At 35.4% G+C, this 23159-nt stretch overlaps 25 pseudogenes; 24 read left to right on the top strand and 1 right to left on the bottom strand.

The window, feature by feature from the left end:
- Positions 1-326: 326 nt before the first annotated feature.
- On the bottom strand, positions 327-445 carry LOC149631265 (5S ribosomal RNA; annotated as a pseudogene).
- A 2230-nt stretch (positions 446-2675) lies between these two features.
- LOC149631266 (5S ribosomal RNA) lies at positions 2676-2794 on the top strand (annotated as a pseudogene).
- Positions 2795-5254: 2460 nt separating this feature from the next.
- LOC149631267 (5S ribosomal RNA) lies at positions 5255-5373 on the top strand (annotated as a pseudogene).
- A 360-nt stretch (positions 5374-5733) lies between these two features.
- On the top strand, positions 5734-5852 carry LOC149631268 (5S ribosomal RNA; annotated as a pseudogene).
- Positions 5853-6439: 587 nt separating this feature from the next.
- LOC149631269 (5S ribosomal RNA) lies at positions 6440-6558 on the top strand (annotated as a pseudogene).
- Positions 6559-7144: 586 nt separating this feature from the next.
- LOC149631270 (5S ribosomal RNA) lies at positions 7145-7263 on the top strand (annotated as a pseudogene).
- A 359-nt stretch (positions 7264-7622) lies between these two features.
- Positions 7623-7741, top strand: LOC149631271 (5S ribosomal RNA; annotated as a pseudogene).
- A 360-nt stretch (positions 7742-8101) lies between these two features.
- Positions 8102-8220, top strand: LOC149631272 (5S ribosomal RNA; annotated as a pseudogene).
- Positions 8221-8807: 587 nt separating this feature from the next.
- Positions 8808-8926, top strand: LOC149631273 (5S ribosomal RNA; annotated as a pseudogene).
- A 361-nt stretch (positions 8927-9287) lies between these two features.
- Positions 9288-9406, top strand: LOC149631274 (5S ribosomal RNA; annotated as a pseudogene).
- Positions 9407-9765: 359 nt separating this feature from the next.
- LOC149631275 (5S ribosomal RNA) lies at positions 9766-9884 on the top strand (annotated as a pseudogene).
- Positions 9885-10245: 361 nt separating this feature from the next.
- Positions 10246-10364, top strand: LOC149631276 (5S ribosomal RNA; annotated as a pseudogene).
- A 362-nt stretch (positions 10365-10726) lies between these two features.
- On the top strand, positions 10727-10845 carry LOC149631277 (5S ribosomal RNA; annotated as a pseudogene).
- Positions 10846-11204: 359 nt separating this feature from the next.
- Positions 11205-11322, top strand: LOC149631278 (5S ribosomal RNA; annotated as a pseudogene).
- Positions 11323-11682: 360 nt separating this feature from the next.
- LOC149631279 (5S ribosomal RNA) lies at positions 11683-11801 on the top strand (annotated as a pseudogene).
- A 586-nt stretch (positions 11802-12387) lies between these two features.
- LOC149631280 (5S ribosomal RNA) lies at positions 12388-12506 on the top strand (annotated as a pseudogene).
- Positions 12507-12867: 361 nt separating this feature from the next.
- LOC149631281 (5S ribosomal RNA) lies at positions 12868-12986 on the top strand (annotated as a pseudogene).
- Positions 12987-13348: 362 nt separating this feature from the next.
- Positions 13349-13467, top strand: LOC149631282 (5S ribosomal RNA; annotated as a pseudogene).
- Positions 13468-13826: 359 nt separating this feature from the next.
- LOC149631283 (5S ribosomal RNA) lies at positions 13827-13945 on the top strand (annotated as a pseudogene).
- A 362-nt stretch (positions 13946-14307) lies between these two features.
- LOC149631284 (5S ribosomal RNA) lies at positions 14308-14427 on the top strand (annotated as a pseudogene).
- Positions 14428-15012: 585 nt separating this feature from the next.
- LOC149631285 (5S ribosomal RNA) lies at positions 15013-15131 on the top strand (annotated as a pseudogene).
- Positions 15132-15266: 135 nt separating this feature from the next.
- On the top strand, positions 15267-15369 carry LOC149631286 (5S ribosomal RNA; annotated as a pseudogene).
- A 121-nt stretch (positions 15370-15490) lies between these two features.
- On the top strand, positions 15491-15609 carry LOC149631287 (5S ribosomal RNA; annotated as a pseudogene).
- Positions 15610-15969: 360 nt separating this feature from the next.
- On the top strand, positions 15970-16088 carry LOC149631288 (5S ribosomal RNA; annotated as a pseudogene).
- A 361-nt stretch (positions 16089-16449) lies between these two features.
- Positions 16450-16568, top strand: LOC149631289 (5S ribosomal RNA; annotated as a pseudogene).
- Positions 16569-23159: the final 6591 nt, after the last annotated feature.

Here is a 23159-nt window from a genome sequence, read left to right on the forward strand (position 1 = left end):
CTTCATCTTTATAAACAATAACAAAAAGAAGATATGTTTGCTTTTTTCATATCTGGTGGAATTTTAAAGAGGAAACAAAAAGGAAAAAGCCAACGGCACGCTGTGTTACCAAGTACTGACTGCGCTCGACGCTGCTTAACTATGGTGATCGGACGAGAAACGGTGTTTTCAGTGTGATATGGCCGTTGCCAAGAGTGCTAGTTAATAATTCGAATTTAAATTAAGTGAGACAAATTAACCTTCATCTTTTTAAAACAATAACAAAAAGAAAATAAGTTTTGATTTTTCATATCTATTGGAATTTAAAAGAGAAAAAAAAGTGAAAAAACTAACGGCACGCAGTGTTCCTAAGTGGTCTCCCTCCCAAGTACTGACTGCGCCCGACGCTGCTTAACTTCGGTGATCGGACGAGAAACGGTGTATTCAGCGTGATATGGCCGTTGCCGAGAGTGCTAGTTAATAATTTGAATTTATTTAACCTTCATCTTTATAAACAATAACAAAAAGAAGATATGTTTGCTTTTATCATATCTGGTGGAATTTTAAAGAGGAAACAAAAAGGAAAAAGCCAACGGCACGCTGTGTTACCAAGTACTGACTGCGCTCGACGCTGCTTAACTATGGTGATCGGACGAGAAACGGTGTTTTCAGTGTGATATGGCCGTTGCCAAGAGTGCTAGTTAATAATTCGAATTTAAATTAAGTGAGACAAATTAACCTTCATCTTTTTAAAACAATAACAAAAAGAAAATAAGTTTGCTTTTTTCATATCTATTGGAATTTAAAAGATAAAAAAAAAGTGAAAAAGCTAAAGGCACGCAGTGTTCCTAAGTGGTCTCCCTCTCAAGTACTGACTGCGCTCGACGCTGCTTAACTTCGGTAATCGGACGAGAAACGGTGTATTCAGCGTAGAAATCGCTGAACGCGCTAACCATTGCGCCACGGAAGCCCAAAAATTAAATGTTCGTCAGGTATTGTGGAAAAACTCTGACTTTTTACGTTACATCTGAGACTTCACAACACCTTTCCCGGGTGGGCTTGAACCACCAACCTTTCGGTTAAAAGATGAACGCGCTAACCATTGCGCCACGGAAGCCTAAAAATTAAATGTCGTCAGGTATTGTTGAAAAACTTCGTCTTTTGAAGTTACATTTGAGACCTCACAACACCGCTCCCAGGTGGGCTCGAACCACCAACCTTTCGATTAACAGCTGAACGCGCTAACCATTGCGCCACGGAAGCCCAAAAATTAAATGTTCGTCAGGTATTGTAGAAAAACTCTGACTTTTAACGTTACATCTGAGACCTCACAACACCGCTCCCGGGTGGGCTTGAACCACCAACCTTTTGAATAACAGCTGAACGCGCTAACCATTGCGCCACGGAAGGCCAAAAATTAAAAGGTCGTCAGGTATTGTTGGAAAACTTATGACTTTTTACGTTACACCTGTGACCTCACAATAACGCTCCCGGATGGGCTCGAACCACCAAATTATCGGTTAAAATCCGAACGCGGTATTGATTGACCCACGGAAGCTCTGAAATTTTATGGTCGTCAGGTATTGTGGAAAAACTTTGACTTTATACGTCAAATCTGAGACCTCACAACACCGCTCCCGGATGGGCTCGAACCACCAAACTATATAACGAGTTCGGCTGTTAATCGAAAGGTTGGTGGTTCGAGCCCACCTGGGAGCGGTGTTGTGAGGTCTCAAATGTAACTTCAAAAGACGAAGTTTTTCAACAATACCTGACGACATTTAATTTTTAGGCTTCCGTGGCGCAATGGTTAGCGCGTTCATCTGTTCACCGAAAGGTTGGTGGTTCAAGCCCACCCGGGAGCGGTGTTGTGAAGTCTCAGATGTAACGTAAAAAGTCAGAGTTTTTCCACAATACCTGACAAACATTTAATTTTTGGGCTTCCGTGGCGCAATGGTTAGCGCGTTCAGCGATTTCTACGCTGAATACACCGTTTCTCGTCCGATTACCGAAGTTAAGCAGCGTCGAGCGCAGTCAGTACTTGAGAGGGAGACCACTTAGGAACACTGCGTGCCTTTAGCTTTTTCACTTTTTTTTTATCTTTTAAATTCCAATAGATATGAAAAAAGCAAACTTATTTTCTTTTTGTTATTGTTTTTAAAAGATGAAGGTTAATTTGTCTCACTTAATTTAAATTCGAATTATTAACTAGCACTCTTGGCAACGGCCATATCACACTGAAAACACCGTTTCTCGTCCGATCACCATAGTTAAGCAGCGTCGAGCGCAGTCAGTACTTGGTAACACAGCGTGCCGTTGGCTTTTTCCTTTTTGTTTCCTCTTTAAAATTCCACCAGATATGAAAAAAGCAAACATATCTTCTTTTTGTTATTGTTTTATAAAGATGAAGGTTAATTAAATTCAAATTAACTAGCACTCTCGGCAACGGCCATATCACTCTGAATACACCGTTTCTCTTCCGATCACCGAAGTTGAGCAGCGTCGAGTGCAGTCAGTACTTGGGAGGGAGACCACTTAGGCACACTGTGTTCCTTTGGTTTTTGACTTTTTTTTCCTCTTTTAAATTCCAATAGATATGAAAAAAGCAAACATATTATCTTTTTGTTATTGTTTTAAAAAGATGAAGGTTAATTTGTTTCACTTAATTTAAATTCGAATTATTAACTAGCACTCTCGGCAACGGCCATATCACTCTGAAAACACCGGTTCTCGTCCGATCACGGAAGTTAAGCAGCGTCGAGCGCAGTCAGAACTTGGGAGGGAGACCACTTAGGAACAGTTCGTTCCGTTGGCTTTTTGACTTTATTTTCCTCTTTTAAATTCCAATAGATATGAAACAAGTTGGGAAAACCAAAATATTACCTCTCCGAGTCAAGAGGTCTACTACTACAAACTTATTTACCTAGATATGGAATGATTTCTCTTTTTTGAAGTAAAAATTTACGAAATATTGAAGCAGTATTCCAAGCATAGCGAATAATACAGTATAGCAGACGACATTTTACATCCAATAAGGATAAATCTTGGACACATGGAAATCAGTCAATGGGGAAAAGATCAGGAAATGAAGTCTACGCTTCAGCTGTTTACCGTATATTCTGATAGCTACATTCACAACTGGTTTGCAGTGTAAACACTATCGTCTCGTCTCACCCAAAGAAAATATACGCTCCGGGAATGGAAGCTATGTCTCGGGGTTGGGTTGACCAAGGAACTTCCGGTCTATGCAATTTCAATGTAGCCGGAAATACCTCGGTCAACCGAGCCTGCCTTTGGAGCGTACTAGGAGGGGAGAGACAAAAATTTACACTAGAGGAAGCTACACTTTCCATTCCTGGGGCGTGTATCTTCTTTGTCTCACCTCAACAATATTCTTAGTTTGCCAACGTTAAATAACACCAAAGCTAAATTGTAGCTAGACGCACTGATAGTCAATGCGCACCATAAAGAGAATAAAAGGTCTGTAGCTACTACCCGTTTACCATTAGCCCTTTTACTATTCTAATTGCCACCATGATCTTTTCTTCTATTTTAAAATCTTAACCTGATTATTTAACAGTGTATTTAACTTTCGGCTCACTCTGAACCGTTGATGTCTCTTCATTTCAGACACGAAAATCAAAGCCCAAAGTTTACTTCACCTCAGGCCTCAATTATTTACTCTTTGTTTCACTAAGCCTATTGCGGATGATACTTAATATACCCGCCGGAGTCTAGGTCTTAGTTTTCTTCATGAAATCACTCAACCAAGGATTATTGTATATACAGATGTAGTATAGCTTAAGTAATATATAAACAGCCATTTCAAATAACAATATTAAAAAAATCTTTGGAATATCAAAATGAAACAGAGCTTTAAAGCTACAAAAGTACTAAATGCATCATAATTACGAAAAATACTTCCACATATTCACTTTATATTATGGAAAAAGGGAATATTAAGGTTCTGTATGATTTCTTAACACATCAACACAAGGCTAACTGCTAACACGACGCACTAGTGTAACAATGGACGGACACACACAGACAAAAACATAGACTGCTTTTTAACTCTTTCCGTAATAATTTTGAGTTGAGAAACAAGATTATCTTTAATATTTAAATAAATATAATTATTTTTAATTATTTTAATCTTCAATAATTAACATTAATAATAGTTAAATCGTTTAAAATAAAGTTATACCTATTATCTTCTCAAACTTTGCTAATATTGACGTTTACAGTGAAGGGTACCCCTCTTCCCGCTTTCTTCAAATTTTGGGGTATATATACGATTCGTTTCCATTATAATAGTAAGGAAAAAGCGCAATTGCGAAAACCTTCGGTGGTCGATCCCACCTTAGGGAGGCTAGACGTTTCTCGTAACCCTAGCTGATCGCCGCGTATATCCTAAAACCAAACGATGATAATGGAGTAGAAGCCCATGAGACAGATTGGTGTCTATGTGGAATAGACGGAAGACCAGTAGATGGTGGTGTTTAGAAGCCAGAATGTACAGATTGGTGTCCAAGTGGGATGGACAAAGACCAGAAGATGGTGGTGATTAGAAGCCAGTATGGACAGACTGGTGTCCAAGTGGAATGGACGAAGACCAGAAGATGGTGGTGATTAGAAGCCGGTATGTACAGACTGGTGTCCATGTGGAATGGACGAAGATCAAAAGATGATGGTGATTAGAAGCCGGTAAGTACAGACTGGTGTCCGTGTGGAATGGACAAAGACCAGAAGATGGTGGTGTGAGAACTCAAGTAGAGGAGCCATTTCCGTGACTGTGAAAGCAGTTCGGAAATGGCGAACACGTTTGCTCCGATTTGTAAACTGCGAACGCGGTCACGTGGGGTCTGACAGACAGACAGACAGACAGACAGACACACACACACACAGACACGGTCAGTGCATTACCTCTCCGTGACGTCATCGTCACTCGGAGAGGTAAAAAGCAAACATATTTTCTATTTGTTATAGTTTTAAAAAGATGAAGGTTAATTTGTTTCACTTAATTTAAATTCGAATTATTAACTAGCACTCTTGGCAACGGCCATATCACGCTGAAAACCCCGGTTCTGGTCCGATCACCGAAGTTAAGCAGCGTCGAGCGCAGTCAGTGCTTGGGAACACTGCGTGCCGTTGGCTTTTTCCTTTTTGTTTCCTCTTTTAAATTCCACCAGATATGAAAAAGCAAACATATCTTCTTTTTGTTATAGTTTAATAAAGATGAAGGTTAAATAAATTCAAATTATTAACTAGCACTCTCGGCAACGGCCATATCACGCTGAATACACCGTTTCTCGTCCGATCACGGAAGTTAAGCAGCGTCGGGCGCAGTTAGTACTTGGGAGGGAGACCACTTAGGAACACTGCGTGCCGTTAGCTTTTTCACTTTTTTTTCTCTTTTAAATTCCAATAGATATGAAAAAAGCAAACTTATTTTCTTTTTGTTATTGTTTTAAAAAGATGAAGGTTAATTTGTCTCACTTAATTTAAATTCGAATTATTAACTAGCACTCTTGGCAACGGCCATATCACACTGAAAACACCGTTTCTCGTCCGATCACCATAGTTAAGCAGCGTCGAGCGCAGTCAGTACTTGGTAACACAGCGTGCCGTTGGCTTTTTCCATTTTTTTCCTCTTTAAAATTCCACCAGATATGAAAAAAGCAAACATATCTTCTTTTTGTTATAGTTTTATAAAGATGAAGGTTAAATAAATTCAAATTATTAACTAGCACTCTCGGCAACGGCCATATCACGCTGAATACACCGTTTCTCGTCCGATCACCGAAGTTAAGCAGCGTCGGGCGCAGTCAGTACTTGGGAGGGAGACCACTTAGGAACACTGCGTGCCGTTAGCTTTTTCACTTTTTTCTTCTCTTTTAAATTCCAATAGATATGAAAAAAGCAAACTTATTTTCTTTTTGTTATTGTTTTAAAAAGATGAAGGTTAATTTGTCTCACTTAATTTAAATTCGAATTATTAACTAGCACTCTTGGCAACGGCCATATCACAATGAAAACACCGTTTCTCGTCCGATCACCATAGTTAAGCAGCGTCGAGCGCAGTCAGTACTTGGTAACACAGCGTGCCGTTGGCTTTTTCCTTTTTGTTTCCTCTTTAAAATTCCACCAGATATGAAAAAAGCAAACATATCTTCTTTTTGTTATTGTTTTATAAGGATGAAGGTTAAATAAATTCAAATTATTAACTAGCACTCTCGGCAACGGCCATATCGCGCTGAAAACACCGTTTCTTTTCCGATCACCGAAGTTAAGCAGCGTCGGGCGCAGTCAGTACTTGGTAACACAGCGTGCCGTTGGCTTTTTCCTTTTTGTTTCCTCTTTAAAATTCCACCAGATATGAAAAAAGCAAACATATCTTCTTTTTGTTATAGTTTTATAAAGATGAAGGTTAAATAAATTCAAATTATTAACTAGCACTCTCGGCAACGGCCATATCACGCTGAATACACCGTTTCTCGTCCGATCACCGAAGTTAAGCAGCGTCGGGCGCAGTCAGTACTTGGGAGGGAAACCACTTAGGAACACTGCGTGCCGTTAGCTTTTTCACTTTTTTTTTCTCTTTTAAATTCCAATAGATATGAAAAAAGCAAACTTATTTTCTTTTTGTTATTGTTTTAAAAAGATGAAGGTTAATTTGTCTCACTTAATTTAAATTCGAATTATTAACTAGCACTCTTGGCAACGGCCATATCACACTGAAAACACCGTTTCTCGTCCGATCACCATAGTTAAGCAGCGTCGAGCGCAGTCAGTACTTGGTAACACAGCGTGCCGTTGGCTTTTTCCTTTTTGTTTCCTCTTTAAAATTCCACCAGATATGAAAAAAGCAAACATATCTTCTTTTTGTTATTGTTTTATAAGGATGAAGGTTAAATAAATTCAAATTATTAACTAGCACTCTCGGCAACGGCCATATCGCGCTGAAAACACCGTTTCTTTTCCGATCACCGAAGTTAAGCAGCGTCGGGCGCAGTCAGTACTTGGTAACACAGCGTGCCGTTGGCTTTTTCCTTTTTGTTTCCTCTTTAAAATTCCACCAGATATGAAAAAAGCAAACATATCTTCTTTTTGTTATTGTTTTATAAAGATGAAGGTTAAAAAATTCAAATTATTAACTAGCACTCTCGGCAACGGCCATATCGCGCTGAAAACACCGTTTCTTTTCCGATCACCGAAGTTAAGCAGCGTCGGGCGCAGTCAGTACTTGGGAGGGAGACCACTTAGGAACACTGCGTGCCGTTAGCTTTTTCACTTTTTTTTGTCTTTAAATTCCAATAGATATGAAAAAAGCAAACATATTTTCTTTTTGTTATAGTTTTAAAAAGATGAAGGTTAATTTGTTTCACTTAATTTAAATTCGAATTATTAACTAGCACTCTTGGCAACGGCCATATCACGCTGAAAACCCCGGTTCTCGTCCGATCACCGAAGTTAAGCAACGTCGAGCGCAGTCAGTGCTTGGGAACACTGCGTGCCGTTGGCTTTTTCCTTTTTGTTTCCTCTTTTAAATTCCACCAGATATGAAAAAGCAAACATATCTTCTTTTTGTTATAGTTTAATAAAGATGAAGGTTAAATAAATTCAAATTATTAACTAGCACTCTCGGCAACGGCCATATCACGCTGAATACACCGTTTCTCGTCCGATCACGGAAGTTAAGCAGCGTCGGGCGCAGTTAGTACTTGGGAGGGAGACCACTTAGGAACACTGCGTGCCGTTAGCTTTTTCACTTTTTTTTCCCTTTTAAATTCCAATAGATATGAAAAAAGCAAACTTATTTTCTTTTTGTTATTGTTTTAAAAAGATGAAGGTTAATTTGTCTCACTTAATTTAAATTCGAATTATTAACTAGCACTCTTGGCAACGGCCATATCACACTGAAAACACCGTTTCTCGTCCGATCACCATAGTTAAGCAGCGTCGAGCGCAGTCAGTACTTGGTAACACAGCGTGCCGTTGGCTTTTTCCATTTTTTTCCTCTTTAAAATTCCACCAGATATGAAAAAAGCAAACATATCTTCTTTTTGTTATAGTTTTATAAAGATGAAGGTTAAATAAATTCAAATTATTAACTAGCACTCTCGGCAACGGCCATATCACGCTGAATACACCGTTTCTCGTCCGATCACCGAAGTTAAGCAGCGTCGGGCGCAGTCAGTACTTGGGAGGGAGACCACTTAGGAACACTGCGTGCCGTTAGCTTTTTCACTTTTTTCTTCTCTTTTAAATTCCAATAGATATGAAAAAAGCAAACTTATTTTCTTTTTGTTATTGTTTTAAAAAGATGAAGGTTAATTTGTCTCACTTAATTTAAATTCGAATTATTAACTAGCACTCTTGGCAACGGCCATATCACACTGAAAACACCGTTTCTCGTCCGATCACCATAGTTAAGCAGCGTCGAGCGCAGTCAGTACTTGGTAACACAGCGTGCCGTTGGCTTTTTCCTTTTTGTTTCCTCTTTAAAATTCCACCAGATATGAAAAAAGCAAACATATCTTCTTTTTGTTATTGTTTTATAAGGATGAAGGTTAAATAAATTCAAATTATTAACTAGCACTCTCGGCAACGGCCATATCGCGCTGAAAACACCGTTTCTTTTCCGATCACCGAAGTTAAGCAGCGTCGGGCGCAGTCAGTACTTGGTAACACAGCGTGCCGTTGGCTTTTTCCTTTTTGTTTCCTCTTTAAAATTCCACCAGATATGAAAAAAGCAAACATATCTTCTTTTTGTTATAGTTTTATAAAGATGAAGGTTAAATAAATTCAAATTATTAACTAGCACTCTCGGCAACGGCCATATCACGCTGAATACACCGTTTCTCGTCCGATCACCGAAGTTAAGCAGCGTCGGGCGCAGTCAGTACTTGGGAGGGAAACCACTTAGGAACACTGCGTGCCGTTAGCTTTTTCACTTTTTTTTTCTCTTTTAAATTCCAATAGATATGAAAAAAGCAAACTTATTTTCTTTTTGTTATTGTTTTAAAAAGATGAAGGTTAATTTGTCTCACTTAATTTAAATTCGAATTATTAACTAGCACTCTTGGCAACGGCCATATCACACTGAAAACACCGTTTCTCGTCCGATCACCATAGTTAAGCAGCGTCGAGCGCAGTCAGTACTTGGTAACACAGCGTGCCGTTGGCTTTTTCCTTTTTGTTTCCTCTTTAAAATTCCACCAGATATGAAAAAAGCAAACATATCTTCTTTTTGTTATTGTTTTATAAAGATGAAGGTTAAAAAATTCAAATTATTAACTAGCACTCTCGGCAACGGCCATATCGCGCTGAAAACACCGTTTCTTTTCCGATCACCGAAGTTAAGCAGCGTCGGGCGCAGTCAGTACTTGGGAGGGAGACCACTTAGGAACACTGCGTGCCGTTAGCTTTTTCACTTTTTTTTGTCTTTAAATTCCAATAGATATGAAAAAAGCAAACATATTTTCTTTTTGTTATAGTTTTAAAAAGATGAAGGTTAATTTGTTTCACTTAATTTAAATTCGAATTATTAACTAGCACTCTTGGCAACGGCCATATCACGCTGAAAACCCCGGTTCTCGTCCGATCACCGAAGTTAAGCAACGTCGAGCGCAGTCAGTGCTTGGGAACACTGCGTGCCGTTGGCTTTTTCCTTTTTGTTTCCTCTTTTAAATTCCACCAGATATGAAAAAGCAAACATATCTTCTTTTTGTTATAGTTTAATAAAGATGAAGGTTAAATAAATTCAAATTATTAACTAGCACTCTCGGCAACGGCCATATCACGCTGAATACACCGTTTCTCGTCCGATCACGGAAGTTAAGCAGCGTCGGGCGCAGTTAGTACTTGGGAGGGAGACCACTTAGGAACACTGCGTGCCGTTAGCTTTTTCACTTTTTTTTCCCTTTTAAATTCCAATAGATATGAAAAAAGCAAACTTATTTTCTTTTTGTTATTGTTTTAAAAAGATGAAGGTTAATTTGTCTCACTTAATTTAAATTCGAATTATTAACTAGCACTCTTGGCAACGGCCATATCACACTGAAAACACCGTTTCTCGTCCGATCACCATAGTTAAGCAGCGTCGAGCGCAGTCAGTACTTGGTAACACAGCGTGCCGTTGGCTTTTTCCATTTTTTTTCCTCTTTAAAATTCCACCAGATATGAAAAAAGCAAACATATCTTCTTTTTGTTATAGTTTTATAAAGATGAAGGTTAAATAAATTCAAATTATTAACTAGCACTCTCGGCAACGGCCATATCACGCTGAATACACCGTTTCTCGTCCGATCACCGAAGTTAAGCAGCGTCGGGCGCAGTCAGTACTTGGGAGGGAGACCACTTAGGAACACTGCGTGCCGTTAGCTTTTTCACTTTTTTTTTCTCTTTTAAATTCCAATAGATATGAAAAAAGCAAACTTATTTTCTTTTTGTTATTGTTTTAAAAAGATGAAGGTTAATTTGTCTCACTTAATTTAAATTCGAATTATTAACTAGCACTCTTGGCAACGGCCATATCACACTGAAAACACCGTTTCTCGTCCGATCACCATAGTTAAGCAGCGTCGAGCGCAGTCAGTACTTGGTAACACAGCGTGCCGTTGGCTTTTTCCTTTTTGTTTCCTCTTTAAAATTCCACCAGATATGAAAAAAGCAAACATATCTTCTTTTTGTTATTGTTTTAAAAGGATGAAGGTTAAATAAATTCAAATTATTAACTAGCACTCTCGGCAACGGCCATATCGCGCTGAAAACACCGTTTCTTTTCCGATCACCGAAGTTAAGCAGCGTCGGGCGCAGTCAGTACTTGGGAGGGAGACCACTTAGGAACACTGCGTGCCGTTAGCTTTTTCACTTTTTTTTGTCTTTAAATTCCAATAGATATGAAAAAAGCAAACATATTTTCTTTTTGTTATAGTTTTAAAAAGATGAAGGTTAATTTGTTTCACTTAATTTAAATTCGAATTATTAACTAGCACTCTTGGCAACGGCCATATCACGCTGAAAACCCCGGTTCTGGTCCGATCACCGAAGTTAAGCAGCGTCGAGCGCAGTCAGTGCTTGGGAACACTGCGTGCCGTTGGCTTTTTCCTTTTTGTTTCCTCTTTTAAATTCCACCAGATATGAAAAAGCAAACATATCTTCTTTTTGTTATAGTTTAATAAAGATGAAGGTTAAATAAATTCAAATTATTAACTAGCACTCTCGGCAACGGCCATTCACGCTGAATACACCGTTTCTCGTCCGATCACGGAAGTTAAGCAGCGTCGGGCGCAGTTAGTACTTGGGAGGGAGACCACTTAGGAACACTGCGTGCCGTTAGCTTTTTCACTTTTTTTTCTCTTTTAAATTCCAATAGATATGAAAAAAGCAAACTTATTTTCTTTTTGTTATTGTTTTAAAAAGATGAAGGTTAATTTGTCTCACTTAATTTAAATTCGAATTATTAACTAGCACTCTTGGCAACGGCCATATCACACTGAAAACACCGTTTCTCGTCCGATCACCATAGTTAAGCAGCGTCGAGCGCAGTCAGTACTTGGTAACACAGCGTGCCGTTGGCTTTTTCCATTTTTTTCCTCTTTAAAATTCCACCAGATATGAAAAAAGCAAACATATCTTCTTTTTGTTATAGTTTTATAAAGATGAAGGTTAAATAAATTCAAATTATTAACTAGCACTCTCGGCAACGGCCATATCACGCTGAATACACCGTTTCTCGTCCGATCACCGAAGTTAAGCAGCGTCGGGCGCAGTCAGTACTTGGGAGGGAGACCACTTAGGAACACTGCGTGCCGTTAGCTTTTTCACTTTTTTTTTCTCTTTTAAATTCCAATAGATATGAAAAAAGCAAACTTATTTTCTTTTTGTTATTGTTTTAAAAAGATGAAGGTTAATTTGTCTCACTTAATTTAAATTCGAATTATTAACTAGCACTCTTGGCAACGGCCATATCACACTGAAAACACCGTTTCTCGTCCGATCACCATAGTTAAGCAGCGTCGAGCGCAGTCAGTACTTGGTAACACAGCGTGCCGTTGGCTTTTTCCTTTTTGTTTCCTCTTTAAAATTCCACCAGATATGAAAAAAGCAAACATATCTTCTTTTTGTTATTGTTTTATAAGGATGAAGGTTAAATAAATTCAAATTATTAACTAGCACTCTCGGCAACGGCCATATCGCGCTGAAAACACCGTTTCTTTTCCGATCACCGAAGTTAAGCAGCGTCGGGCGCAGTCAGTACTTGGTAACACAGCGTGCCGTTGGCTTTTTCCTTTTTGTTTCCTCTTTAAAATTCCACCAGATATGAAAAAAGCAAACATATCTTCTTTTTGTTATTGTTTTATAAAGATGAAGGTTAAAAAATTCAAATTATTAACTAGCACTCTCGGCAACGGCCATATCGCGCTGAAAACACCGTTTCTTTTCCGATCACCGAAGTTAAGCAGCGTCGGGCGCAGTCAGTACTTGGGAGGGAGACCACTTAGGAACACTGCGTGCCGTTAGCTTTTTCACTTTTTTTTCCCTTTTAAATTCCAATAGATATGAAAAAAGCAAACTTATTTTCTTTTTGTTATTGTTTTAAAAAGATGAAGGTTAATTTGTCTCACTTAATTTAAATTCGAATTATTAACTAGCACTCTTGGCAACGGCCATATCACACTGAAAACACCGTTTCTCGTCCGATCACCATAGTTAAGCAGCGTCGAGCGCAGTCAGTACTTGGTAACACAGCGTGCCGTTGGCTTTTTCCATTTTTTTTCCTCTTTAAAATTCCACCAGATATGAAAAAAGCAAACATATCTTCTTTTTGTTATAGTTTTATAAAGATGAAGGTTAAATAAATTCAAATTATTAACTAGCACTCTCGGCAACGGCCATATCACGCTGAATACACCGTTTCTCGTCCGATCACCGAAGTTAAGCAGCGTCGGGCGCAGTTAGTACTTGGGAGGGAGACCACTTAGGAACACTGCGTGCCGTTAGCTTTTTCACTTTTTTTTTCTCTTTTAAATTCCAATAGATATGAAAAAAGCAAACTTATTTTCTTTTTGTTATTGTTTTAAAAAGATGAAGGTTAATTTGTCTCACTTAATTTAAATTCGAATTATTAACTAGCACTCTTGGCAACGGCCATATCACACTGAAAACACCGTTTCTCGTCCGATCACCATAGTTAAGCAGCGTCGAGCGCAGTCAGTACTTGGTAACACAGCGTGCCGTTGGCTTTTTCCTTTTTGTTTCCTCTTTAAAATTCCACCAGATATGAAAAAAGCAAACATATCTTCTTTTTGTTATTGTTTTATAAGGATGAAGGTTAAATAAATTCAAATTATTAACTAGCACTCTCGGCAACGGCCATATCGCGCTGAAAACACCGTTTCTTTTCCGATCACCGAAGTTAAGCAGCGTCGGGCGCAGTCAGTACTTGGGAGGGAGACCACTTAGGAACACTGCGTGCCGTTAGCTTTTTCACTTTTTTTTGTCTTTAAATTCCAATAGATATGAAAAAAGCAAACATATTTTCTTTTTGTTATAGTTTTAAAAAGATGAAGGTTAATTTGTTTCACTTAATTTAAATTCGAATTATTAACTAGCACTCTTGGCAACGGCCATATCACGCTGAAAACCCCGGTTCTCGTCCGATCACCGAAGTTAAGCAACGTCGAGCGCAGTCAGTGCTTGGGAACACTGCGTGCCGTTGGCTTTTTCCTTTTTGTTTCCTCTTTTAAATTCCACCAGATATGAAAAAGCAAACATATCTTCTTTTTGTTATAGTTTAATAAAGATGAAGGTTAAATAAATTCAAATTATTAACTAGCACTCTCGGCAACGGCCATATCACGCTGAATACACCGTTTCTCGTCCGATCACGGAAGTTAAGCAGCGTCGGGCGCAGTTAGTACTTGGGAGGGAGACCACTTAGGAACACTGCGTGCCGTTAGCTTTTTCACTTTTTTTTCTCTTTTAAATTCCTATAGATATGAAAAAAGCAAACTTATTTTCTTTTTGTTATTGTTTTAAAAAGATGAAGGTTAATTTGTCTCATTTAATTTAAATTCGAATTATTAACTAGCACTCTTGGCAACGGCCATATCACACTGAAAACACCTTTTCTCGTCCGATCACCATAGCTAAGCAGCGTCGAGCGCAGTCAGTACTTGGTAACACAGCGTGCCGTTGGCTTTTTCCATTTTTTTTTCCTCTTTAAAATTCCACCAGATATGAAAAAAGCAAACATATCTTCTTTTTGTTATAGTTTTATAAAGATGAAGGTTAAATAAATTCAAATTATTAACAAGCACTCTCGGCAACGGCCATATCACGCTGAATACACCGTTTCTCGTCCGATCACCGAAGTTAAGCAGCGTCGGGCGCAGTCAGTACTTGGGAGGGAGACCACTTAGGAACACTGCGTGCCTATAGCTTTTTCACTTTTTTTTTCTCTTTTAAATTCCAATAGATATGAAAAAAGCAAACTTATTTTCTTTTTGTTATTGTTTTAAAAAGATGAAGGTTAATTTGTCTCACTTAATTTAAATTCGAATTATTAACTAGCACTCTTGGCAACGGCCATATCACACTGAAAACACCGTTTCTCGTCCGATCACCATAGTTAAGCAGCGTCGAGCGCAGTCAGTACTTGGTAACACAGCGTGCCGTTGGCTTTTTCCTTTTTGTTTCCTCTTTAAAATTCCACCAGATATGAAAAAAGCAAACATATCTTCTTTTTGTTATTGTTTTATAAGGATGAAGGTTAAATAAATTGAAATTATTAACTAGCACTCTCGGCAACGGCCATATCACGCTGAAAACACCGTTTCTCGTCCGATCACCATAGTAAAGCAGCGTCGAGCGCAGTCAGTACTTGGTAACACAGCGTGCCGTTGCCTTTTTCCTTTTTGTTTCCTCTTTAAAATTCCACCAGATATGAAAAAAGCAAACATATCTTCTTTTTGTTATTGTTTTATAAAGATGAAGGTTAAAAAATTCAAATTATTAACTAGCACTCTCGGCAACGGCCATATCGCGCTGAAAACACCGTTTCTTTTCCGATCACCGAAGTTAAGCAGCGTCGGGCGCAGTCAGTACTTGGGAGGGAGACCACTTAGGAACACTGCGTGCCGTTAGCTTTTTCACTTTTTTTTGTCTTTAAATTCCAATAGATATGAAAAAAGCAAACATATTTTCTTTTTGTTATAGTTTTAAAAAGATGAAGGTTAATTTGTTTCACTTAATTTAAATTCGAATTATTAACTAGCACTCTTGGCAACGGCCATATCACGCTGAAAACCCCGGTTCTCGTCCGATCACCGAAGTTAAGCAGCGTCGAACGCAGTCAGTGCTTGGGAACACTGCGTGCCGTTGGCTTTTTCCTTTTTGTTTCCTCTTTTAAATTCCACCAGATATGAAAAAGCAAACATATCTTCTTTTTGTTATAGTTTAATAAAGATGAAGGTTAAATAAATTCAAATTATTAAATAGCACTCTCGGCAACGGCCATATCACGCTGAATACACCGTTTCTCGTCCGATCACCGAAGTTAAGCAGCGTCGGGCGCAGTCAGTACTTGGGAGGAAGACCACTTAGGAACACTGCGTGCCGTTAGCTTTTTCACTTTTTTTTTCTCTTTTAAATTCCAATAGATATGAAAAAAGCAAACTTATTTTCTTTTTGTTATTGTTTTAAAAAGATGAAGGTTAATTTGTCTCACTTAATTTAAATTCGAATTATTAACTAGCACTCTTGGCAACGGCCATATCACACTGAAAACACCGTTTCTCGTCCGATCACCATAGTTAAGCAGCGTCGAGCGCAGTCAGTACTTGGTAACACAGCGTGCCGTTGGCTTTTTCCTTTTTGTTTCCTCTTTAAAATTCCACCAGATATGAAAAAAGCAAACATATCTTCTTTTTGTTATTGTTTATAAAGATGAAGGTTAAAAAATTCAAATTATTAACTAGCACTCTCGGAAACGGCCATATCGCGCTGAAAACACCGTTTCTTGTCCGATCACCGAAGTTAAGCAGCGTCGGGCGCAGTCAGTACTTGGGAGGGAGACCACTTAGGAACACTGCGTGCCGTTAGCTTTTTCACTTTTTTTTGTCTTTTAAATTCCAATAGATATGAAAAAAGCAAGCATATTTTCTTTTTGTTATTGTTTTAAAAAGATGAAGGTTAATTTGTTTCACTTAATTTAAATTCGAATTATTAACTAGCACTCTTGCCAACGGCCATATCACACTGAAAACACCGTTCCTCGTCCGATCACCATAGTTAAGCAGCGTCGAGCGGAGTCAGTACTTGGTAACACAGCGTGCCGTTGGCTTTTTCCATTTTTTTTTCTCTTTAAAATTCCACCAGATATGAAAAAAGCAAACATATCTTCTTTTTGTTATAGTTTTATAAAGATGAAGGTTAAATAAATTCAAATTATTAACTAGCACTCTCGGCAACGGCCATATCACGCTGAATACACCGTTTCTCGTCCGATCACGGAAGTTAAGCAGTGTCGGGCGCAGTTAGTACTTGGGAGGGAGACCACTTAGGAACACTGCGTGCCGTTAGCTTTTTCACTTTTTTTTCTCTTTTAAATTCCAATAGATATGAAAAAAGCAAACTTATTTTCTTTTTGTTATTGTTTTAAAAAGATGAAGGTTAATTTGTCTCACTTAATTTAAATTCGAATTATTAACTAGCACTCTTGGCAACGGCCATATCACACTGAAAAAAATGCATTCAAAACTGTACCGAAAAAATCGCATGTTTTTTTCTTCAAGATACAAAATCCGTGACAACGATTTCTTATTGAAAATTGAATTTAAACAGTTTTTTGAATGAATGTCGTTACATTTGCTTGAATTAAAGCAAAAAGTACAAAAATAATGGTTTCAGTGGTTATATTTGAAAATATTGAAAAAATACTCACAATGTGCTTCTCTGGTCGAGAAACGTCGTTTTCGAAAATGTTATTAAAAATCGAGGTACATTTTTATTTATTGATCAATCGAGATGAAATCACTTTTAATGAGTATTTTGTAGGTAATAGAAGCTGAATTCGGTCAAAAATTTGTCCATAAAAAAATGCATTCAAAAGTGTACCGAAAAAATCGCATGTTTTTTTTATTCAAGATACAAAATCCGTGACAACGATTTCTTACGGAAAATTCATTTTGAACAATTTTTTGAATGAATATCGTTACATTTGCTTGAATTACAGCAAAAAATACAAAAATAATGGTTTCAGTGGTTATATTTGAAAATAGTGAAAAAATTCTCAAAATGTGCTTCTCTGGTCGAGAAACGTCGATTTTGAAAATGGTATTAAAAATCAAGGTACATTTTTATTTATTGATCAATCGAGATGAAATCATTTTTAATGAGTATCTTATAGGTAATTAAGCCGAATTCGGTCAAAAATTTGTCCAGAAAATATAACCACTGAAACCATTATTTTTGTATTTTTTGCTGTAATTCAAGCAAATGTAACGATATTCATTCAAAAAACTGTTCAAAATGAATTTTCAGTAAGAAATCGTTGTCACGGATTTTGTATCTTGAAGAATAAAAACATGCGATTTTTTCGGTACACTTTTGAATGCATTTTTTTCTGGACAAATTTTTGACCGAATTCAGCTTAATTACCTACATAATACTCATTAAAAGTGATTTCATCTCGATTGATCAATAAATAAAAATGTACCTCGATTTTTAATAACATTTTCGAAAACGACGTTTCTCGACCAGAGAAGCACAATTTGAGTATTTTTTCAATATTTTCAAATTTAACCACTGAAACCATTATATTTGTACTTTTTGCTTTAATTCAAGCAAATGTAACGATATTCATTCAAAAAACTGTTTAATTTCAATTATCAAGAAGAAATCGTTGTCACGGATTTTGTATCTTTAAGAAAAAAACATGCGATTTTTTCGGTACAATTTTGAATGCATTTTTTTCTGGACAAATTTTTGACCGACTTAAGCTTAATTACCTATAAAATACTCATTAAAAGTGATTTCATCTCGATTGATCAATAAATAAAAATGTACCTCGATTTTTAGTACCTTTTTCAAAATCGACGTTTCTCGACCAGAAAAGCACATTTTGAGAATTTTTTCACTATTTTCAAATATAACCACTGAAACCATTATTTTTGTATTTTTTGCTGTAATTCAAGCAAATGTAACGATATTCATTCAAAAAACTGTTCAAATTGAATTTTCAGTAAAAAATCGTTGTCACGGATTTTGTATCTTGAAGAAAAAAAACATGCGATTTTTTCGGTACACTTTTGAATGCATTTTTTCTGGACAAATTTTTGACCGTATTCAGCTTAATTACCTACAAAATACTCATTAAAAGTGATTACATCTCGATTGATCAATAAATAAAAATGTACCTCGATTTTTAATAACATTTTCGAAAACGACGTTTCTCGACCAGAAAAGCACATTTTGAGAATTTTTTCACTATTTTCAAATATAACCACTGAAACCATTATTTTTGTATTTTTTGCTATAGTTCAAGCAAACATAACGATATTCATTCAAAAAACTGTTCAAATTCAATTTTCAGTAAAAAATCGTTGTCACGGATTTTGTATCTTGAAGAAAAAAAACATGCGATTTTTCGGTACACTTTTGAATGCATTTTTTTCTGGACAAATTTTGACCGAATTCAGCTTAATTACCTACAAAATACTCATTAAAAGTGATTACATCTCGATTGATCAATAAATAAAAACGTACCTCGATTTTTAATACCATTTTCAAAATCGACGTTTCTCGACCTGAAAAGCACATTTTGAGTATTTTTTCAATATTTTCAAATATAACCACTGAAACCATTATTTTTGTACTTTTTGCTTTAATTCAAGCAAATGTAACGATATTCATTCAAAAAACTGTTCAAAATGAATTTTCAGTAAGAAATCGTTGTCACGCATTTTGTATCTTGAAGAAAAAAAACATGAGATTTTTTCGGTACACTTTTGAATGCATTTTTTCTGGACAAATTTTTGACCGTATTCAGCTTAATTACCTACAAAATACTCATTAAAAGTGATTACATCTCGATTGATCAATAAATAAAAATGTACCTCGATTTTTAATAACATTTTCGAAAACGACGTTTCTCGACCAGAAAAGCACATTTTGAGAATTTTTTCACTATTTTCAAATATAACCACTGAAACCATTATTTTTGTATTTTTTGCTATAGTTCAAGCAAACATAACGATATTCATTCAAAAAACTGTTCAAATTCAATTTTCAGTAAAAAATCGTTGTCACGGATTTTGTATCTTGAAGAAAAAAAACATGCGATTTTTCGGTACACTTTTGAATGCATTTTTTTCTGGACAAATTTTGACCGAATTCAGCTTAATTACCTACAAAATACTCATTAAAAGTGATTACATCTCGATTGATCAATAAATAAAAACGTACCTCGATTTTTAATACCATTTTCAAAATCGACGTTTCTCGACCTGAAAAGCACATTTTGAGTATTTTTTCAATATTTTCAAATATAACCACTGAAACCATTATTTTTGTACTTTTTGCTTTAATTCAAGCAAATGTAACGATATTCATTCAAAAAACTGTTCAAAATGAATTTTCAGTAAGAAATCGTTGTCACGGATTTTGTATCTTGAAGAAAAAAAACATGAGATTTTTTCGGTACACTTTTGAATGCATTTTTTCTGGACAAATTTTTGACCGTATTCAGCTTAATTACCTACAAAATACTCATTAAAAGTGATTACATCTCGATTGATCAATAAATAAAAATGTACCTCGATTTTTAATAACATTTTCGAAAACGACGTTTCTCGACCAGAAAAGCACATTTTGAGAATTTTTTCACTATTTTCAAATATAACCACTGAAACCATTATTTTTGTATTTTTTGCTATAGTTCAAGCAAACATAACGATATTCATTCAAAAAACTGTTCAAATTCAATTTTCAGTAAAAAATCGTTGTCACGGATTTTGTATCTTGAAGAAAAAAAACATGAGATTTTTTCGGTACACTTTTGAATGCATTTTTTCTGGACAAATTTTTGACCGTATTCAGCTTAATTACCTACAAAATACTCATTAAAAGTGATTACATCTCGATTGATCAATAAATAAAAATGTACCTCGATTTTTAATAACATTTTCGAAAACGACGTTTCTCGACCAGAAAAGCACATTTTGAGAATTTTTTCACTATTTTCAAATATAACCACTGAAACCATTATTTTTGTATTTTTTGCTATAGTTCAAGCAAACATAACGATATTCATTCAAAAAACTGTTCAAATTCAATTTTCAGTAAAAAATCGTTGTCACGGATTTTGTATCTTGAAGAAAAAAACATGCGATTTTTCGGTACACTTTTGAATGCATTTTTTTCTGGACAAATTTTGACCGAATTCAGCTTAATTACCTACAAAATACTCATTAAAAGTGATTACATCTCGATTGATCAATAAATAAAAACGTACCTCGATTTTTAATACCATTTTCAAAATCGACGTTTCTCGACCTGAAAAGCACATTTTGAGTATTTTTTCAATATTTTCAAATATAACCACTGAAACCATTATTTTTGTACTTTTTGCTTTAATTCAAGCAAATGTAACGATATTCATTCAAAAAACTGTTCAAAATGAATTTTCAGTAAGAAATCGTTGTCACGGATTTTGTATCTTGAAGAAAAAAACATGAGATTTTTTCGGTACACTTTTGAATGCATTTTTTTCTGGACAAATTTTTGACCGAATTCGGCTTAATTACCTATAAAATACTCATTAAAAGTGATTTCATCTCGATTGATCAATAAATAAAAATGTACCTTGATTTTTAATACCATTTTCAAAATCGACGTTTCTCGACCAGAGAAGCACATATTGAGAATTTTTTCACTATTTTCAAATATAACCACTGAAACCATTATTTTTGTATTTTTTGCTGTAATTCAAGCAAATGTAACGATATTCATTCAAAAAACTGTTCAAAATGAATTTTCAGTAAGAAATCGTAGTCACGGATTTTGTATCTTGATGAAAAAAAAATGCGATTTTTTCGGTACACTTTTGAATGCATTTTTTTCTTGACAAATTTTTGACCGAATTCAGCTTAATTACCTACAAAATACTCATTAAAAGTGATTTCATCTCGATTGATCAATAAATAAAAATGTACCTCGATTTTTAATAACATTTTCGAAAACGACGTTTCTCGACCAGAGAAGCACATTTTGAGTATTTTTTCAATATATTCAAATATAACCACCGAAACCATTATTTTTGTACTTTTTGCTTTAATTCAAGCAAATGTAACGATATTCATTCATAAAACTGTTTAAGTTCAATTTTCAAGAAGAAATCGTTGTCACGGATTTTGTATCTTGAAGAAAAAATTTGCGAATTTTTCGGTACACTTTTGAATGCATTTTTTTCTGGACAAATTTTTGACCGTATTCAGCTTAATTATCTACTAAATACTCAATAAAAGTGATTTCATCTCGATTGATCAATAAATAAAAATGTACCTCGATTTTTAATACCATTTTCAAAATCGACGTTTCTCGACCAGAAAAGCACATTTTGAGAATTTTTTCACTATTTTCAAATATAACCACTGAAACCATTATTTTTGTATTTTTTGCTATAATTCAAGCAAATATAACGATATTCATTCAAAAAACTGTTCAAATTCAATTTTCAGTAAGAAATCGTTGTCACGGATTTTGTATCTTGAAGAAAAAAAACATGCGATTTTTTCGGTACACTTTTGAATGCATTTTTTTCTGGACAAATTTTGACCGAATTCAGCTTAATTACCTACAAAATACTCATTAAAAGTGATTACATCTCGATTGATCAATAAATAAAAACGTACCTCGATTTTTAATACCATTTTCAAAATCGACGTTTCTCGACCTGAAAAGCACATTTTGAGTATTTTTTCAATATTTTCAAATATAACCACTGAAACCATTATTTTTGTACTTTTTGCTTTAATTCAAGCAAATGTAACGATATTCATTCAAAAAACTGTTCAAAATGAATTTTCAGTAAGAAATCGTTGTCACGGATTTTGTATCTTGAAGAAAAAAACATGAGATTTTTTCGGTACACTTTTGAATGCATTTTTTTCTGGACAAATTTTTGACCGAATTCGGCTTAATTACCTATAAAATACTCATTAAAAGTGATTTCATCTCGATTGATCAATAAATAAAAATGTACCTTGATTTTTAATACCATTTTCAAAATCGACGTTTCTCGACCAGAGAAGCACATATTGAGAATTTTTTCACTATTTTCAAATATAACCACTGAAACCATTATTTTTGTATTTTTTGCTGTAATTCAAGCAAATGTAACGATATTCATTCAAAAAACTGTTCAAAATGAATTTTCAGTAAGAAATCGTAGTCACGGATTTTGTATCTTGATGAAAAAAAAATGCGATTTTTTCGGTACACTTTTGAATGCATTTTTTTCTTGACAAATTTTTGACCGAATTCAGCTTAATTACCTACAAAATACTCATTAAAAGTGATTTCATCTCGATTGATCAATAAATAAAAATGTACCTCGATTTTTAATAACATTTTCGAAAACGACGTTTCTCGACCAGAGAAGCACATTTTGAGTATTTTTTCAATATATTCAAATATAACCACCGAAACCATTATTTTTGTACTTTTTGCTTTAATTCAAGCAAATGTAACGATATTCATTCATAAAACTGTTTAAGTTCAATTTTCAAGAAGAAATCGTTGTCACGGATTTTGTATCTTGAAGAAAAAATTTGCGAATTTTTCGGTACACTTTTGAATGCATTTTTTTCTGGACAAATTTTTGACCGTATTCAGCTTAATTATCTACTAAATACTCAATAAAAGTGATTTCATCTCGATTGATCAATAAATAAAAATGTACCTCGATTTTTAATACCATTTTCAAAATCGACGTTTCTCGACCAGAAAAGCACATTTTGAGAATTTTTTCACTATTTTCAAATATAACCACTGAAACCATTATTTTTGTATTTTTTGCTATAATTCAAGCAAATATAACGATATTCATTCAAAAAACTGTTCAAATTCAATTTTCAGTAAGAAATCGTTGTCACGGATTTTGTATCTTGAAGAAA

This window comes from Phalangium opilio, unplaced genomic scaffold, assembly GCF_054372755.1.
Source record: "Phalangium opilio isolate 3A_F unplaced genomic scaffold, DU_Popi_V2 ptg000101l_1, whole genome shotgun sequence".
Classification (NCBI taxonomy): Eukaryota; Metazoa; Arthropoda; class Arachnida; order Opiliones; family Phalangiidae; genus Phalangium; species Phalangium opilio.